Raw genomic sequence first — 16870 nt, forward strand, 5'->3', positions numbered from 1 at the left:
AAATGCTACTGTTCTAAAAGCAGTAAACTAAAATCTCTTCAAATAAAGAGATTAATAAATATTTTTCTATCTTAAAAAGGGCAAAAAATGATTCAATAACATCTCAGTGAAAATTACAAATAACTTTTTTTTATGAGAGAGAGAGAGAGTATGTGAGCAGGGGAGAGGAGCAGAGGGAGAGAAAATCAAGCAGGCTGTACACTTAGCACAGAGCCTGTCACAGGGCTGGATACCATGACCTTAGCCTAAATCAAGAGTCCAACTCTCAAACGACTGAGCCATGCAAGCATCCCACAAGTAACTTTTATTTATCAGCTCTTAATTTTCCCTAACATGAGAGAATTTTAATTTTTTCTAGTAATTAAACTTAATATTTTCAAATCACTAATATATTGCAAAGATCTTTTCTTCATAGAATATCTTATTATATCTTACCATAGCTTTGTTTGCTTGGTGTTAAATATCCCTATTTTTTAGTGATAAAATTGTACATTCTTTTTTATCCTGGTTTTTCTCCTCAAAAATTTGCTCAACAAATATTTTTATTTCAGTATTTTATTCCAGAACCTATACCGGATGCAGGCAATTCAAAGACATAAGAGGATGGGTCTGTCCCAAGAAGCTTATATTCTGTTAAAGAGTAGCAGATACATAAATCACTAAATGAAATAAAGAGCTATAAGACAGAAATGTGTCTGAGTATAATGTAGACTTATAATAGTCAACCAAATTAATATTAGCTGTCATTTAAGGCAAACCCTCAAATATTGGGGGTTTAATACAACAAAAGTTTATTTCTGGCTTATAGTATAGTCTAATGCCCAATAATGGTCAGGCAGCCCTTCTCCATCTCCTGAATCTGCTACCCAGAAAACATGGCCTCCCACATCACTGAGGCAGGAAATAAAACAGGCTAGAGTTTTTCTGGATGGTTTACAACCCTTTTGCTCATAATCACATTGTCCCAGAACCCAATCACAGAGCACAACCTAACTGAAAGTTAGGCTGGGAAAAGTAGAGGATCACACAGATATTTATGGAACACTAACAGCCTCTGACAAAGGGTGTTAAATGGAGAATGGTTAAGTCTACCTAGAAAAGCTTCATGGAAAATATAATGCTCAACCTTAGAGACTCTTAACGATAGAGAACAAACTGAGGGTTGAGATGGAGGGAGGTGGGTGGGGGACAGGCTAAATGGGTGATAAGGAGGGCACTTGTTATGATAAGCACTGGGTGTTATATGTAAGTGATGAATCACTAAATTCTACTCCTGAAATCAAAATTATACTATATGTTAACTACTAGAATTTAAATAAAAAATTGAAGAAAAAAAAAGGGTACCTGGGGTGGCTCAATGGGTTGAACATCCAACTCTTGATTTCGGCTCAGGTCATGATCCCAGGGTCATGGGATCAAGCCCTGCAATGGGCTCTGCACTGAGCATGGACCCTGCTTAGGATTCTCTCTCTTTCCCTCTCTCTCTGCCCCTAACCCCACTCATGTGCACTCTCTCTCTCAAAAAAAAATTTTTTTTAAAAGAAAATTCTTTATGTACAAAACTGTTCATTCATTCCACAAATATATGTTGATTGCTCATTATGTGCCAAAAACATCTGTAAGCAACTTAATAAGATATAAATGTAGACATTAAAATAATCACCATGAAGAATATGATACAAACATTTATGAGATAGTGTTAAAGGAAAAAAATTGACTACACTACTGTATTTCTTCTGGTTAAAAACAATTGGTAATGAAGCACAGTGTAAGAAATGAAATGATTTGAAAAGTTATGGTAATTTGGTATGGGGATTAAAGTAAATTTCTAATTAGAAAGTTTTCAATAAAAAAGATTTAATGAAACAGAAAACAGATATGTAATTGAGAAAAATCAACAAGATCTAGTTGAGTTTGAAAAGATTGATCACTTCTAGAGTGATTAATCAAGAAAAAAGAAAGAAAACATAAAGAAGACATAAAGAAAACATAAAGAAGATATAAAGAAAACATAAAAAAGAAAACATAATTAGGAATTAAAAGGTGACCACCACTACAGACTTTTATATAAATTAAAAAGATATTAAAGGAATAATATAAACATTCTGCCAATACATTTTGACATCTTATAAAATTGAAAAATTCCTTAAACACAACTTACCAATACTAGCACTCAAATAAATAAAAAAACTAAATTTTCCTATTTCTGTTAAAGATACTAAATATACCATTTTAAACTGTCTCAGATGGGAGGCAAACCATAAGAGACTATTAAATACAAAGAACAAACTGAAGGCTGCTGGAGCGGTGTTGGGTGGGGGGATGGTCTAAATGAGTGATGGGTACTAGGGAGGGTACTTGTGATGAGCACTGGGTGTTATATGTAAGTGATGAATCACTAAATTCTACTCCTGAAACCATTATTACACTATATGGTAACTAACTTGGATTTAAATTAAAAAAAAATTTTTTTAAACATATAACTGTCTCACAAAGAAAATGCCATTTTCAGATGGTCTCACCATAATTTTTGTAAGCATTTAACAGACAATACCAATTTCACACAAATTCTGTCAAGAGAATAGAGAGAAAAAAGGGTACACTGTCAAATTCATTTTATAAGACTGGCATAATCTTGATACCAAAATCTAGTAAGGGTATTAGAAGAAAAGGAAATTACCAATATACTCTTGAGTGAATGTGTGAAACTCGCAAACAAAATACTTGAAAATCAAGTTCAGCAATACATAAAAAGAATAAATAAATAAGGTTTATCTCAGGAGTACAAGGTTGGTTAAACATTTAAAAAACAATATTTATTTCCAGCCATGATGGGAGAATAGATACTAAATTTACCCTCCTATCTTAACTGAAAAATAAAGACAAAAATATGAAACGATCTTGGACAATAGGTACCGGAGAACCATGATCCTTGAGAGAGAGTAATAAATGAGGTAATAAACTCTATGATCACCATAGTTTACTGGCTAGAGTGTTTCCAGGGCACAGCACAGGGAAGGATATCCAGGTAGAAACAGAGGTTTTCCTGATTTAAGAAGAGAATCTGAAGAGGCCAATGCAGTTAGAATTTACATGGCAGAATACCAGACAGAGTACTGCCCAGAGAGAGAAAAGTCCTCATATCTGCACAGGATTCCACTTAAGCCTTCAACTGAATACAGATAGCACATACATGTTAGGAAATCAATCAATATTGGAGGAGAAAAAACACTGGAAAAAAGCAGGTAAAGAAAAATTCATGATCTTCATACAGGGGTAGAACAGTTCATGCCCCTGATAGCCAGATTAGAAAGCTGGTAAAACATGGATATCGTGTAAAGTATTCAGAATGATACTGGGTATTCAGAATGATACTGGGTATTCAGTAGTGGGTTATTATAAGTTATGTCTAAATTAAATATTTTTCTAGTCTCACCTAACAAAGTTTAAAAGAAAAGCTAAAGAATCACAAGATTTTCAAGTAAATCAACAAAGTCCTAGAAAGAAAGCTCAAAATTACTTAAATACAAAACAACTTCGCACCCAACAGTATAAAATTTACAAAGATTGGTAACCAATAAAAAATTACCAGGCCTGCAAAAAAGGCAGGAAAATATGACCCATAATAAGGAGAAAAATTAATCAATAGAAACAGAATAGAATTAGTGAACAAGGATATTAAAACAGCTATTATAAAAATATCACATATGTCCATAAAGGTAGAAAGAAGTATGAGCATGTTAAGGAGATCTATAGAATAAATATTTTTCATGTTATAAATCTCCTTAAGAGCTAATTTCTGTTTATGCAAGATATTATAACAATGTATTGTGTTGGTTTATAACATATGGTGACCTAAAGTACACATCAATGATAGTAGAACGACCAAAAGAGGGGAAATATAGGTATACTTTTGAAAGGTTATTATAGAAGGTGTGGGAGGGGATGCTGAGTAGGGTGGGATGGGAGGGCTCCTGGATTATAACTAAATAAATACATAAATATAAGTAAATAAACAAATAAATATTTTAAAAAAGAAAGTTTCTTATAATTGAAGTGGTATAGTATTAACTGAAAGTAGACTATAAGGTATATTATTTTTTTTTAATTTATATATTTATTTTGAGAGAGAGCAAGTGGGGGAGGGGCAGAGAAAGAGGGGAAAAAGAGAATCCCAAGCAGGCTCCATGCTGTCAGCCTGTGGAATCTGATGCATGGCTTGATCCCACAACCATGAGACCATGACCTGAGCTGAAATCAAGAGTCAGACACTTAACCAACTGAACCACCCAGGCACCCCTATGATAAGATATATTCTAAAACCTACAGGCAACCACCAAAAACAAACAAACAAACAAAACACAAAATGAAGTGATTGTAGCTAATACAAAGGCAATTAAACGAAATCATAAAAACACTCCATCTAAAAGAAGGCAGGAAAAAAGAAAAGGGGAACAAAGAACAGAGAGGACTAGTTAAAAAAACAACAACAAGACAACAGACTTTACACCTAATTGTATCACTGTTTACATTAAATGTAAATAGTCTAAACACTAATTAAAAGGCAGGTTGCCAGCTTGGATTTAAAAACTCAATTATAGAGAGGGAGGGGCCCACATGGCAGAGAAGTAAGGGGATCCATACTTCCTGAGTCTCTCAAACAAAGAAGTGCTAAAGCCAAAGGACTTTGAACCCCAAAAATCTGGGAGGAAAAGAAACTGAATCTACCAGAAAGAAAATGAGACAACTTGAGAGACCATAGGTGGGTGATTACAAACTGGGGGAGATAAAATGGGCTGCGTAGGCATGAAGGGGAGGGATCCTTTTCTGCAGAAAGACAAAGGGAAGAGAAAGAGTGGCTGGGGACGTGTAGGACTGTATCTGGACAAGAGAAAAACCTAGGACTGGGACTGAGAGGGATCCCATCTCTAACTGTGGGGCTTTCTTCAGACTGGGGCCGGCTCCCTGTTCACATACCTGGGGAGGAGGGGAGCCAGCCCTGGGTCCGGTGGTAGATCAGGGGCACAGTCTGCAGGAGGAGAAAGTGGTCCTCTCCTTGGAGGGCTGTATGATAGGACAAAGCCTGCCTGTGTATGCCACTCCAGGCCCCCAGGCTCGGTGGCTAGGTCAAGGGTGCAGTCTGCAGTAGGAGAAAGCAGCCCCCTCCCTGGAGTGCTATGGGAAAGGACAAAGCCTGCCTGCGTCCACCACCCCGGGCTCGGCTGTGAGGTCAGCAGCCCACTCCTCAGCAGGAAAAGGCGGTTCTCCCTGAAGTGCTGCAGCACAGCCAAAGCCAGCCGGGACTGCATATCAGGCTGCACAGAAAGGTGCTTCCCCAGTGCCAGACCACATGGAGAGGGTCTTTGAATCCTAGCCAAGCACAGGGTCAGGGGAGTTAGCAGAGTGAGAAGGACTGCTCTGTCTACGCCCATGGCACAGTGAGGATGACTCAAACGCAGTCCACTGGGTCTGGGTCTGTGGAGAAGAGACTGGGGGATCGCCATTCCCCACCGCTCACCCACCACCAAGGCAAGGCTACAGTGATTGGCCCACAGTGGAGGGCCAACAGGCAGGGCCCACAGTAGAGGCGGGACCAGCCTACACTAAACCAGGCCCCTTGGCACCCGGTAACCGTGTATCTACCGGAGCTGGACAGACCCTGTGAACAGCTCCTCCAGACCAATGCTGCAACATTGGCTGGATTAATTCTAGGTCAATTCCGGATATATAGATATATTCTCCCTGCCATTTCTGCTCCTTATCTCTTCCCTTCTCTAGGCTGGTTACTCTGGTTATTCGTTTGTCTAAACAGATGTATTTAAATTATTCTCTTGATACATGTTCCACACCTCCTTCTTTACATTCCTTTCTCTCTCTCTGGAATAATCAAGCCATATAGTTTCTCTGGGTAACTTTATCTTCATTCTTTTCCCCCACCTCCTTCCTTATTTTCCTCTCTTTCTTTCTGGATTAAGCCTTTTAGTTTCTCTGCCTAATCAATGTTTATTTTTTCTCTGTCCCCTCCCCAGCTCCAGTCATTTCTCTTTGTATGTGCTCTTCCATCAGCACCGCCTCCACCCTGTTCTTTACTTGTAGCTGGAGTTTTTGGTTTTTTGATTGTTTTTAGTTTTTTGTCTTTTGTTTTTGTTTGTTTGTTTTGCTTATGTGTTTGCATGTTTTTGTATCCTGTTTGTCTGTTTGTTTTCCTTTACAGGACTACTCCAAGGAACAAATCAAAGCACACCTGGTGGAGGGTCCAAAAATCACTACTAGTAGGGAAATAAAACAAGCAAAGTCACAACAACAGAGAACAAGTAACACTCCAAAAAACACCTCCTGAAGGTCCAGGCCCTGGACAGTGTATGACCCTTCTTTAATATAGCAGTGCTTGCAGGTGCAGAGCACACATCAAGCTTTTAAAACACATAAGGGACAGAAAACTAGCCAAAATTATGAAACAGAAGAATTCTCCTAAAAGAATTTCCAGGAGAAGTGACAGTTACAGAATTCATCAAAACTGATTTAAGCAATATAACTGAACAAGAATTTAGAATAATAGTCATAAAATTAATTTTGGGGCTTGAAAAAGGATAGAGGACAGCAAAGAATGTACTGCTACAGAGATCAAAGGACTAAAAAAAAAAGTCATGATGAATTTAAAAATGCAATAAATGAGGTGCAAAATAAAATGGAGGTGGCCACAGTATGGATTGAAGAGGCAGAGGGGAGAATGGGTGAATTAGAAGATAAAATTATGGAAAAAAAGGAAGCTGAGAAAAAGAGATAAAAAAAATCAAGGAGTACAAGGGGAGAATTAGAGAACTAAGTGATGCAATCAAATGGAACAATATCCATATCATAGAAATTCCAGAAGAAGAAGAGAGAGAAAGGGGCTGAAAGTGTACTTGAACAAATCATAGCTGAGAGCTTCCCTGATCTGGAGAAGGAAACAGGCATTGAAATCCAACAGGCACAGAGAACTCCCTTCAGACGTAACTTGAATTGATCTTCTGCATGACATATCATAGTGAAACTGGTAAAATACAAGGATAAAGAGAGAATTCTGAAAGCAGCTAAGGATACATAGGCCTTAACATACAAAAGTGGGCACATAAGGGTAGTAGCACACCTATCTACTGAAACTTGGCAGGCCAGAAAGGAATGGCAGGAAATCTTCAATGTGATGAACAGGAAAACCATGCAGCCAAGAATCCTTTATCCAACAAGCATGTCATTCAGAATAGAATGAGAGATAAAGGTTTTCCCAAACAAACAAAAACTGAAGGAATTCATCACCACCAAACCAGCCCTACAAGAGATCCTAAGGGGGACTCTGTGAGTGAAATGTTGTAAGGACCACAAAGAACCAGAGACAACACTACAAGCATGAAACCTACAGACAACACAATAATTCTAAACCCATATCTTTCAATAATAACACTGAATGTAAATGGACTAAATGCTCCAATCAAAAGACATAGGGTATCAGAATGGATAAAAAAAAAAAAAGACCCATCTATTTGCTGTCTACAGGAGACTCATTTTAGACCTGAGGACACCTTCACATTGAAAGTGAAGGGATGGAGAACTATCTATCATGCTACTGTAAGTCAAAAGAAAGCTGGAGTAGCCATACTTATATCAGACAAACTAGATGTTAAATTAAAGGCCATAACAAGAGATGAAGAAGGGATTATGTAATAAATACAGGGTATATCCATCAGGAAGATCTAACAATTATAAATGTCTATGCACTGAATTCAGGAGCCCCCAAATATATAAAACAATCACAAACATAAGCAACCTTATTGATAGAATGTGGTAACTGCAGGGGACTTTAATACTCCACTTACAACAATGGATAGATCATCTAGACAGAATCAGTAAAGAAACAATGGCCCTGAATGATACATTGGACCAGATGGACTTGACAGATATATTTAGAACTCTGAATCCCAAAGCAACAGAATATACTTTCTTCTCGAGTGCACATGGAACATTCTCCAAGACAGAAAACCTCCATAAGTATGGAGGGTAAAGAACACCCTACTAAAGAATGAATGGGTAATTAAAGAAGAAATTTAAAGATATATGGAAGCAAATGAAAATGAAATTACAACAACCCAAACCCTTTGGGATGCAGCAAAGGCAGTCCTGAGAGGAAAATGCATTGCAATACAGGCCTATCTCAAGAAACAAGAAAAATCCCAAATACAAAACCTAACAGCACACCTAAGGAACTAGAAGCAGAACAGCAAAGAAACCCCGAACCCAGCAGAAGAAGAGAAATAATAAAGATCAGAGCAGAAATAAACAATATAGAATCCAAAACACTAGGAGAACAGCTCAATGAAACCAAGAGTTGGTTTTTTGAAAAAAGAAACAAAACCAATAAACTTCTAGCCAGGCTTCTCAAAAAGAAGACAGGACCCAAATAGATAAAATCATGAACGAAAATGGAATTATTACAACCAATCCCTCAAAATTACAAGCAATTATTAGGGAATACTATGAAAAAGTGTATGCCAACAAACTGGACAACCTGGAAGAAATGGACAAATTCCTAGACACCCACACACTACCAAAACTCAAACAGGAGGAAATAGAAAATTTGAAGAGACCCATAAGTAGTGAAGAAATTGAATCAGTTATCAAAAATCTCCCAACAAATGAGAGTCCTGGACCAGATGGGTTCCCTGGGAATTCTACCAGACATTTAAAGCAGAGTTAATACCTATCCTTCTCAAGCTGTTCCAAAAAATAGAATGGAAGGAAAACTTCCAGACTCATTGTATGAAGCCAGCATTACTTTGATTCCCAAACCAGACAGAGACCCAGTAGAAAAAGAGAACTACAGGCCAATATCCCTGATGAATATGGATGCAAAAATTCTCAACAAGATACTAGCAAATCGAATTCAACAGCATAAAAAAAGAATTATTCACCATGATCAAGTAGGATTCATTCCTGGGTTGCAGGGCTGGTTCAATATTTGCAAATCAATCAATGTGATACATCACATTAATAAAAGAAAAGATAAGAACCATATGATCCTGTCAATCGATGCAGAAAAGGCATTTGACAAAATTCAGCACCCTTTCTTAATAAAAACCCTCAAGAAAGTCGGGATAGAAGGAACATACTTAAAGATCATAAAAGCCATTTATGAAAAGCCCACAGCTAACATCATTCTCAATGAGGAAAAACTGAGAGCTTTTTCCCTGAGATCAGGAACACGATAGGGATGTCCACTCTCACCACTGTTGTTTAACATAGTGTTGGAAGTGCTAGCATCAGCAATCAGACAACAAAAGGAAATCAAAGGCATCCAAATTGGCAAAGATGAAGTCAAGCTTTCACTTTTTGCAGATGACATGCTATTATACATGAAAAATCTGACAGACTCCACCAAAAGTCTGCTAGAACTGATACATGAATTCAGCAAAGTTGCAGGATACAAAATCAATGTACAGAAATCACCTGCATTCTTATACACTAATAATGAAGCAACAGAAAGACAAATAAAGAAACTGATCCCATTCACAATTGCACCAAGTAGTATAAAATAGCTAGGAATAAACCTAACCAAAGATGTACAAGATCTGCATGCTGAAAACTATAGAAACCTTATGAAGGAAATTGAAGAAGATATAAACAAATGGAAAAACATTCCGTGCTCATGGGTTGGAAGAATAAATATTGTTAAAATATCAATACTATGCAAAGCTATCTACACATTCAATGCAACCCCAATCAAAATTGTACCAGCATTCTTCTCAAAGCTAGAACAAGCAATCCTAAAATTTGTATAGAGCCACAAAAGGCCCTGAATAGCCAAAGTAATTTTGAAGAAGACCAAAGCAGGAGGCATCACAATCCCAGACTTTAGCCTCTACTACAAACCTGTAATCATCAAGACAGCATGGTATTGGCACAAAAACAGACACATAGACCAATGGAATAGAATAGACACCCCAGAACTAGACCCACAAACGTATGGCCAACTCATCTTTGACAAAGCAGGAAAGAATATCCTAGGGAAAAAAGACAGTCTGTTTAACAAATGGTGCTGGGAGAACTAGACAGCAACATGCAGAAGAATCAAACTAGACCACTTTCTTACACCACACACAAAGATAAACTCAAAATGGATGAAGGACCTGAATGTGAGACAGGAAACCATCAAAACCCTAGAGGAGAAAGCAGGAAAAGACCTCTCTGACCTCAGCCACAGCAATTTCTTACTTGACACATCCCCAAAGGCAAGGGAATTAAAAGCAAAAATGAACTATTGGGACCTTATGAAGATAAAAAGCTTCTGCACAACAAAGGAAACAATCAACAAAACTAAAAGGCAAACAACGGAATGGGAAAAGATATTTGCAAATGACTTATCAGACAAAGGGCTAGTATCCAAAATCTATAAAGAGCTCACCAAACTCCACACCCAAAAAACAAATAATCCAGTGAAGAAATGGGCAGAAAACATGAATAGACACTTCTCTAAAGAAGACATCCGGATGGCCAACAGGCACATGAAAAGATGCTCAATGCCGCTCCTCATCAGGGAAATACAAATCAAAACCACACTCAGATATCTCCTCATGCCAGTCAGGGTGGCCAAAATGAACAAATCAGGAGACTATAGATGCTGGAGAGGATGTGGAGAAACGGGAACCCTCTTGCACTGTTGGTGGGAATGCAGACTGGTGCAACCACTCTGGAAAACAGTGTGGAGTTTCCTGAAAAAATTAAAAATAGACTTACCCTATGACCCAGCAGTAGCACTGCTAGGAATTTACCCAAGGGATACAGGAGTACCTACCCATAGGGGCACTTGTACCCCAATGTTTATAGCAGCACTCTCAACAATAGCCAAATTGTGGAAAGAGCCTAAATGTCCATCAACTGATGAATGGATAAAGAAATTGTGGTTTATATACACAATGGAATACTACGTGGCAATGAGAAAGAATGAAATATGGCCCTTTGTAGCAACGAGGATGGAACTGGAGAGTGTGATGCTAGGTGAAATAAGCCATACAGAGAAAGACAGGTACCATATGTTTTCACTCATATGTGGATCCTGAGAAACTTAACAGAAACCCATGGGGGAGGGGAAGGAAAAAAACAAGAGGTTAGAGTGGGAGAGAGCCAAAGCATATGAGACTCTTAAAAACTGAGAACAAACTGAGGGTTGATGGGAGGTGGGGGAAAGGGTAGGTGATGGGCTTTGAAGAGGGCATCTTTTGGGATGAGCACTGGGTGTTGTATGGAAACCAATTTGACAATAAATTTCATATATTAAAAAAAATTGGCAAAGATGAAGTCAAACTTTCACTTTTCGCAGATGACATGATACTCTACATGGAAAACCCAACAGATCCCACCAAAAGTTTCCTAGAACCGATACATGAATTCAGCAAAGTTGCAGGATACAAAATCAATGTACAGAAATCGGATGCATTTTTATACACCAATAATGAAGCAACAGAAAGAGAAATAAAGAAACTGATCCCATTCACAATTGCACCAAGAACCATAAAATACCTAGGAATAAACCTAACCAAAGATGTAAAAGATCTGTATGCTGAAAACTATAGCAACCTTATGAAGGAAATTGAGGAAGAAACAAAAAAAATGGAAAAACATTCCGTGCTCATGGATTGGAAGAATAAATATTGTTAAAATGTCAATACTACGCAAAGCTATCTACACATTCAATGCAATCCCAATCAAAATTGTACCAGCATTCTTCTCGAAGTTTGAACAAACAATCCTAAAATTTGTATGGAACCACAAAAGACCCCAAATAGCCAAAGTAATATTGAGAAAGAAAACCAAAGCAGGAGGTATCACAATCCCAGACTTTAGCCTCTACTACAAAGCTATAATCATCAAGACAGCCTGGTATTGACACAAAAAACAGACACATAGGCCAATGTAATAGAATAGAGACCTCAGAATTGGACCCACAAATATATGGCCAACTAATCTTTGACAAAGCAAGAAAGAGTATCCAGTGGAAAAAATACAGTCTCTTTAACAAATGGTGCTGGGAGAACTAGACAGCAACATGCAGAAGAATCAAACTAGACCACTTTCTTACACCATACACAAAAATAAACTCAAAATGGGTGAAGGATCTGAATGTGAGACAGGAAACCATCAAAACCCTAGAGGAGAAAGCAGGAAAAAATCTCTGTGACCTCAGCTGCAGCAATTTCCTACTTGACACATCTCCAAAGGCAAGGGAATTAAAAGCAAAAATGAACTATTGGGACCTTATGAAGATAAAAAGCTTCTGCACAGCAAAGGAAATAATCAACAAAACGTAAAAGGCAACCAATGGAATGGGAAAAGATATTTTAAATGACATATCGGATAAAGGGCTAGTATCCAAAATCTATAAAGAACTCAGCAAACTCCACACCCAAAAAACAAATAATCCAGTGAAGAAATGGGCAGAAGACATGAATAGACACTTTTCTGAAGAAGACATCCAGATGGCCAACAGGCACATGAAAAGATGCTCAACGTCGCTCCTCATCTGGGAAATACAAATCAAAACCACACTGAGATACCACTTCATGCCAGTCAGAGTGGCTAAAATGAACAAAGGAAACTACAGATGCTGGAGAGGATGTGGAGAAACAGGAATGCTCTTGCACTGTTGGTGGGAATGCAGACTGGTGCAGCCACTCTGGAAAACAGTGTGGATGTTCCCGAAAAAAATAAAAATAGACCTACCCTATGACCCAGCAGTAGCACTGCTAGGAATTTACCCAAGGGATACAGGAGTGCTGATGCATAGGGGCACTTGTACCCCAATGTTTATAGCAGCACTTTCAACAATAGCCAAAGTATGGAAAGGGCCTAAATGTCCATCAACTGAAAAATGGATAAAGAAGATGTGGTTTATAAATACAATGGAATACTACTTGGCAATGAGAAAGAATGAAATCTGGCCATTTGCAGCAACGTGGATGGAACTGGAGGGTATTATGCTAAGTGAAATAAGTCAGGCAGAGAAAGACAGATACCATATGTTTTCACTCATATGTGGATCCTGAGAAACTTAACAGAAGACCATGGGGGAGGGGAAAGGGAAGAAAAAAGTTACAGAGTGGGAGGGAGGCAAATTGTAAGAGACTCTTAAATACTGAGAACAAAGTGAGGGTTGATGGGGGTGGGGGGTGAGGGGAAAGTGGGTGATGGGCATTGGGGAGGGCACCTGTTGGGATGAGCACTGGGTGTTGTATGGAAACCAATTTGACAAATTATATTTAATAAAAATAAATAAATAAATAATAAAATAAAATAAAAACTCAATTATATGCTGTCAATTAAGAAACCTATTCACGGCACCTGGGTGGCTCAGTCAGTTGGGCAGCCGACTTTGGCTCAGGTCATGATCTCACAGTCTGTGAGTCCGTGAGTTAGAGCCCCATGTTGGGCTCTGTGCTGACAGCCCAGAGACTGAATGAAGTCTGCTTCAAGTTCTGTGTATCCCTTTCACTCTCTCTCACCTCTGTCAATCACATTTTGTCTCTCTGTCTCAATTTTAAATTAAAAAAAAATTTTTTTAAAAGAAACCTATTCAAAATATAAAGACATAAATAGGTTTAAACTAAAAGGATGGAAAATGATTTACCATGCTAAAACTAATGGGAAGAAAGCTGGAATACCTATATTAATGTCAGACAAAGTAGATTTCAGAGCAAATAACATTATTAGGGAAAGAGAGAGTCATTTCATAAGGATCAAGGGGCCAATTCATCAAGAGAACATAACAATCCTAAGTTGTTTTTGCACCTAATAGCAAAGCTTCAAGATACCTGAAATATAAACCACAAGGAGAAATGACAAATAGTCAAATCTACAACTATAGTTTTAAATATCAATAGAATAGACAGAAAATCCATAGGAATACAGGAGATCTGAACCACACTATTAACCAAGTTGATCTAATTGGACATTCCACTCATTAAAATCAGAGTATATGTATTTTTCAAGTACTTTTTAAGTACTTTTCAGAATATATGTATTTCAGAATACATGGAACATTTACCAAGCTAGAGCATATTCTGATCCATAAAACAAATCTCAATAAATTTAAAGGAATTCAAATCCTACAAAGTATATAATGTGAATACAATAGCATTAAATTAAAGAATAAAAAGTATTTGAAAAATTCCAAAATCTCTTGAAACTAAACAACACGTTTGAATAGTCTAGGAGTCAAAGAAGAAATCACAAGGGAAATTAGAAAGTAATTGGAACTAAATGGACATGTAAACACAACATGTCTAAAATAATGGGATGTAACTAAAACAGTGCTTTTAGAAAATTTATAGCACTAGATTTTTTTTTTAGGAAAGAAAGTTCTCAAATCAATGACCTATGTTTTTACCTTAAGAGAACTGAGGGGTGCCTAGGTGTCTCAGTTACTTGAGAGTCCAATCCTTGATTTTGGTTCAGGTCATGATCCCAAGGTCATGGGATTGAGTACTGCATTGGGGGCTGAGCATAGAGTCTGTTTAAGATTCTCTCTCACTCTCTCTCTCTCTCTCTCTCTCTCTCTCTCTATCTCCTTCTCTCTCCTTCCCTGTGCCCCTCTCCCCAACTTATGAGCTCTTTCTCTCTCTCAAATAAAAAAATTAAAAATTAAAAAAATACAAAAATAAACTTGAATAAAAGGGTAAATTAAACCCAAATTAAACTGAAGAAAGGAAATATAGAAAAACAAAAAACCTAAAAAAGAAAAATCAATGAAATCAAAAGATGGCCCTTGGAGAACATCAATAAAATGTATAAACCTCTAGCCAAATTGATGATAAAAAACAGAAGACCTAAATTACCAATTACAGATATGAGAGGGGACATCACTATAGATCCCACAGACATTAAAAGAAAATGTGGGTCACCCGGGTGGCTCAGGCAGTTAAGCGTCTGACTGGATTTCAGTTTGGGTCATGACCTCATTGTTGTGGGATGGAGCCTGGTGGTTGGGCTCTGCACTGGGCATGGAACCTATCTGGGATTCTCTTTCTCCCTCTCCTTCTGCCCCTCCCCTCTCTAAAACAACTGAATAAATAAAATAAAATAAAATAAAATAAAATAAAATAAAATAAAATAAAATAATGTAAAAACATTTTTAAAAAGAATGTGCCAGTTACCAATTTATTGCCTCTCAGCTCCAAACCCACTCTCTGTAATAGTAGAGCCGTACCCTATAAACATTAATACTTTGCAAGCTGGCACAATGTTAGTAAGCCTATATTTGTCACCTTGAATTTGCTGAAAATCTTATGCAAAATTTATTTGTTCAAGCCGAAAAAGGAAGGGATTTAGTTTCCCTGGATCTGGTGCATTTATTTGGTTACTAAGGTGTGGCAGCCAGCGAGTGACTTACAGGAGACTGAGCGGCATACAACCTTCAGTGAGTCACAATGGCATCACAGCAAGCAGCTCCCAGCATGTTTTTCTGGCAATCCAGGGAGTGGTTTCCCCTTGTTGGCTCTAGCCTTAAGGTACCTCAGCAAGCTGCTTCCCCATGAAAACAGCCTCACACTCTTCAACAAGGTCTAAATCTCAACTTGGATGAAGTGTCCTCTAAGTTTGTTTCTTCTATAGATATCTTCTTAGGCTAGAGGTAGTGACTGCTCTCTTTGTCTGTTATTCCTGTATTCTTTGGGTTTCATTATACTCTTCTTAGTAGTTAATCCCCTTTTTACAAATTTAATGATTTTTATATTAAATATTCCCTGTTAAAATTACTGTTTTGGTTCCTATCTTCTGACTGGACCTCACTAAAACAGAATTGGCACTGGGTGTGATGCCAAGAAACACAATCTCAAAGATAAGATTTTGAGACTGATTTGCTTATGCCCTTAGGCATAAGCGCATGAATGAACTCCTTAACAACAAGAAATGGGATGCTATTGATTCATAGTATGCAGTGGTATCACAATTAATTGTGATAAAGTGCCAACTGAAGTAAGTACCTTAGGAGCTCTTGACTGTTATGGTAGTAATATGATCATAAGGACTAGGAATGAGGTAAACTGACTTGATGCACTAGGCACTTACAGAAAGAAAACAACAAGCTCAAATCCTATCTGAGAACTAGAAAGCTCCCATAGCAGCCCTAAATTAATCTATTTCTTGTAGCCACAGAGCTGATTTTGCTGAAAACCTAATGAAAAATATACTATTCAGGCTGTTGAATTACAATACTAGTTGGATTCATAGTCTTGCCAAGCTTCTTATGTGAATATCAGGGCATAGATGAATAAAGAATGAGCCCCTAAAACTTGAAATGGGGGCTTCTGGTAGGCCAGATGAAAACGACAATCTCAAATCCCCAGTCACTCTGAGACTGCCTTACCAGTGGAAGTAGTTGGCCTTCCTATATCTAAAAAAACCCCTAGCTTTCCTTTGCTTAAAGAAATCTATGATAACCTCACCTAGGGCAAATGTCTGGCAAGGGGACACTTTCCTCAACCCCACCAAAATCTCCCCTAATTTCCACTAGACCAAAAACTAGGATCAGCATACTCCAGGAAATAATGTATACTCTGTAACCTAAGAGGAGACATCTTACACACCAAAATGATTACATGATTTTGTGTGTGCGTGTGCACACGCACACCCATCTATCCTGAGGAATATGTGCAGGAGTTGATTCAAAGAATGTTGGACCAAACAGGGATAAGTTTATTGATATATGTGCACTTACTAGAGATTACTGGATTTAATGTATTAGAGCCACTTCCCACTGTATGAGCTAAAAGCTTACTCAGTCAGTTGTCTGAAACTTGGATTCAATGGCCTACATTTAACAAAAATGAAATGATGTAGCTTCCAT

General features: G+C 37.8%; 1 protein-coding gene across 1 annotated transcript in view; it reads right to left on the reverse strand.

Moving 5' to 3' along the window:
• NRG4 (neuregulin 4) overlaps nucleotides 1-16870 on the reverse strand; it is a 211700-nt gene that overhangs the window by 85288 nt on the left and 109542 nt on the right. The gene's annotated exons all lie outside the window — the stretch shown is intronic.

Source organism: Panthera leo, chromosome B3 (assembly GCF_018350215.1).
Source record: "Panthera leo isolate Ple1 chromosome B3, P.leo_Ple1_pat1.1, whole genome shotgun sequence".
Taxonomy (NCBI): domain Eukaryota; kingdom Metazoa; phylum Chordata; class Mammalia; order Carnivora; family Felidae; genus Panthera; species Panthera leo.